This window comes from Montipora foliosa, chromosome 13, assembly GCF_036669935.1.
Source record: "Montipora foliosa isolate CH-2021 chromosome 13, ASM3666993v2, whole genome shotgun sequence".
NCBI classification, from domain to species: Eukaryota; Metazoa; Cnidaria; class Anthozoa; order Scleractinia; family Acroporidae; genus Montipora; species Montipora foliosa.
In genome coordinates, this window is record NC_090881.1 from 16,089,930 (window position 1) to 16,094,291 (window position 4,362).

Below are 4,362 nucleotides of genomic sequence, written 5' to 3' on the forward strand. Positions count from 1 at the left end.
TGGTGTTATTGATTTAATTTTTAATGTGCTAATTTCCGTAATCGGTCCGTAGCTCTTAGCCAGTCACAGCGCTCGTTATCCATAATAATAGGTTTTTCAGGTAATATGTATTTGCAAAATTAATAAATTATAACGTGATAACTTAAACAGGGACGGATGCAGAAATGGCAGAAAGAGGGGGCCGAAGAAATTGCGGGGAGAGCGCACCTCCCCCCTACATGCCTCTATCCGAAAAATTCACGTTAGTGAAGATGGCAATTTTAAATACGAAAGGCTCTGAAACTGAACTAATCATTCTCTGAAGTAAACCGCCTGATGCACACTGTACCACTTAAAAGTCGGTTGGGTCATACAGAAGCTCTTTAAATACGTGGGGGAAAAGGGGGGCCAAGATCCCCCCCCCTCCCAAAATCCGCCCCTGTTAAAAGTAATGTTTGCAGCAGCACATACGTTTTTAGGGTCTTGTGTCACGGCGGTCGAGTCGATTTTGTGTAGTTTTACCAATTACTTGCTTTTCTCCCTACGCAATTTAAGGTTAACCGAAGAAAAGACATGTAAACAACACAACTGAAATCAACCACAAATCCAAATAGCCCAAACTAGTGCTTCATGATTTTATTATTTCATCAATGGTACAAACTGGCTTAGTTCAATTCAGTGAGGCTGGTTCTGTTTGTCTGTGCATATCACGGTAAACACTGACGAGAAACATTACAGTTGCGAGAAAAAAACTGTAATCATGGCGGAAATCTAAATATATTTAGCCACAGTAACTGCAGTTGCTTTTGCTGCAAACTTAGGTTTTATTTTATGTTCACATGTACCAGGCAAATACATCAACACAAGTAGTGCCATTGTTGTCTGCCTTGCCACTGCTGTCATATTCCGAACAATTTATCCAGTCCTGCCATACCATATCTGCAATTCCTGGTTCTTCAACAACCGTAATGGACTGGAATGGCTGCTTAGAACAAGCTCTGATGATCTTTGATTATTCCTTCGAGAACGTAAAAGTGCTTTTTCTGGTTGCAGGAACTCGTCGTTTCCATATCTTTCTCTGTTGGCAGAAGGGCTTTTTTGTTGGCATTTGTGATGATCGTCATAAACGTGTTGTTTGCATAGTAGTGTAAGTTGGTACAGCTCCAGTAGGAAGCATCGTCAACGCTGTTACATTTGATGGATCCGCTTCTGTGCAGGAGCTTCATGGCCGTTACATTTCCAGTTTTAGTCATGTGGAAGGCACCGTATTGATCATCTCGAGCTCCAAAGCAAACCGGATCTTCGTTGATTTTTTGCCACACTTCTGAAATAAGAAATATTTTTGTTATACGAAATAAGTTATCTTTCGCTTTGTCAAACACATTTTTAGACCAGTGTAACATCATCAACAACAAAAATTGTCATGAACCAAAGGGACAGCTTGAACAAACAACTGCCTTGAATGGGTGTACGACCTTTTCATTGCAAGTCGAGAATTCGAGATGAAATCTGGTCTCTTTGGTGACTCACTGTCCTGTTCTAATTGCAATATTTTGTACCTGCATCGTGGTAGTTGCCTACTCGAATCTTGGCTTCTTTAGCCACTACACACTCTCTCTTGTAAGTTTAAGCTTTTATTATCATGTCCTCCTTATTTTTTTTCATTTAGTTTATTATAAGTGTGAATTATAAACTTCAACTTGAAATCGATCTTAAAGGGGCAGTGTCACGCCATAGCATCAGTAAAAACCAAAACTAATGCTGTAGTTTTGTTACCAATAACCATTAAAGTGCACTGAAGCTATCACTCTTGTTTTCAACCAAGGATGGAGAGGATGTAAATCGATTGAAACGTGAAAAAATTGGCCAATTTTTTCAAGTTTGGAGGAGGTGTCTTGAAAAAGTCGCCAAAAATAATACGGATAGCTCTTTGTGCCATAAATATAATTGATATCTTGTTACTGGGTTGTCAAGAGTGATATACGTGTGAACTAATGTTCTAATTTCGATTTTGACTTAAAAAACAGCGAAATTAGAATTACATTGCCCTTTAATTGGTTCTATTCTTTAGTCTGAAAACAGGATGTTTTCGGCAGGAGAAAAAAATATTGTCAGTCGGGTTGCCAGTCATGTTGAGCCAGTCATTTTGAGCCCAAAAGAGTTCAATGTCAACAGAATTATCGGTTGAAGAAGTCAACAATTTGTTGTATTCAAGCGATTTTCTATACGAGAATGATCATTGGTCTTAAGAAGGAACTAGATAAATTTTAAAGACGCCTGCGGAAAAGCTCCAGGTTTGCCGCACATTACTGTCTTATTTCATTTGTTGAGTTACTTGCGAGTTACCCTGCGAGCAGAGTCTGTTTCGATCTTCCTAGATACGTCGGGAAGAGGAAAGTAGACTGTGCTCTCCGCCTCCACATTCTTTGATTTGCCGCTCATCCAAAGAATTGGATGAGTCAGTCCAGTTTCGACTTGTCAAATCTGATTTTTTAATTTTTGCGCATGATCAGTCGCCAAGCGTCATCAATATTTTGAAACTTACAACAGCATGGCAATTTTAACTGTTAGAATTCCTATGAGTTTTTCCTATGTGTCGGTTACAGAAACTAGTCTGACAGAAACCTATACATTTTTCAGTAAAAAAATGAAATGGCATTTTAAAAGTATGGACTATCTTGAGTTTCCAATGAAATGATTCCTTGATTGTCATGTGTTTGCCAGAGTTGTTCGAAAATATCCCTACTGTTTGTTTTCGTTTTGTGGTTTTGTGGCTACTGGTCACGCGTGACTGACACCGAATTCATTTAAATTTTTAACGCATGCTCAATACGAAATGTGGAGGCGGCGAGCAGAGTTTACTTTCGTCTTCCAACTTATCTAGGCAGATCGAGAGACACTCTGCTCGCAGGGTACTTACCAGTGCATGGCGTCAAACCTAGTAGGAGATCTTCAAAGATAGATTTGCCGCATGATTTTACAAAAAAAATACTAATAACTAGCATTGACCTTGACAGGTAGCCTGGATCGCCTGACCAGCATTTTCATCTGAATATATCCAGTGCTTGCTGTCAGCAACTTTGTTTCCTTCACTCGCTTTGATTTCAGCGCACGATTCAGCGGGAAGTTCTTGAATTGAGCCCAATTGCACTGCAGGCGAAATGTACAAAACTTCGATAACTATCAGTGTAATATAAATGATGAGTGGTAGCAAATGCCATACGGACCCAATATGGATGTTCTTTTGATAATCCTCAGTTTTAGCTAAGATTTAGAGGCTTCCGACTCAGCAAAAGTCAACGAAACCACTTTAATACACTCTCTTTTTTTTTATCAGAACCCGTTTATAATATCGTTCATGCTGAGGCGATGAACCAATTGTTAAGAACTTACTGAGAAAGTAACCAGACTGAGAGAGAGTGAAGAACGTCTGCTTCATTTTGCTCATTTGCTTTGTTTTTGTCTTTGTGGTTAGCATAAATAAAGGTAAAATAAATGGAAAACTGTAGTGTAAGAGGACATTTAACTTTTTTTTTTACATTAACAATGCATTTTCTTTGATATACAACCCAACCTTAAAGAACATTTAAGAACCTTTTCCTCTTGAGAACCGTTTAGCCTCTGTCCCCAAATTAGACGTTTTTATATATAAAGAAGAGGCTACGGGTAGCCTACACTTTGTTCGAATGAATTTTAACCGATTGCCTTTAAAATTCACAGTATTTGAATAGTGTTTTATGCTACGATATCTTGGTCAATATCCAGTTCAACTCCGTAGTCCAAAGTCCGAAGTCCAATGTCCACAATCCGTGACCTAACCATATGGTTAAGTGCGATCGTAGAATAGCTGTTCACCGTTTAAAACTGTTGTTACGGCGTTGGGTCCAATCAAAACCAGGAAACAGATGCCTTACAAGTTTCTACGATTGTATTTAAAAATACTTAATACTTTTTCTGAACAATAACGGCCGAATTATAAAATTATATAATTCGGCGCGGTAAGATATGCCTGGTGATCTGGTGACGTAATTCGGAGGACTGGGGAGAAAAAATTTAACGCCGTATCCCACAACCGCGCGCGGCCTTATTTTCGAATTTAAAATGGCAGAGGCGAGGTTACAGCTTGTCGGGTCTACTTGAACGTTCGTTCAGTAGCAGGAGATGTGGTAGACACGTAATGATCTGTTGAGTTTTGGCGATAGCAATACTGCAGGGAGCTTTGAAACAACACCTAAGGCCGCACGCGGTTGTGGGATACGGTGTTAAAATTTTTCATCCCAGTCTTCCAAATTACGTCACCAGATCACCTGGTGTTATCGAGTCATACGGCAACGAAAACACAAAAACTCGTTTCCGGTCACGCACACAATTCTTTATGGACAT

The 4,362-nt window shown here is 39.4% G+C and overlaps 1 pseudogene; it reads right to left on the bottom strand.

Annotated features, from left to right (window-relative positions):
- Positions 1 to 600: 600 nt before the first annotated feature.
- LOC137982317 (uncharacterized) overlaps positions 601 to 4,362 on the bottom strand; it is an 18,153-nt pseudogene continuing 14,391 nt past the window's right edge.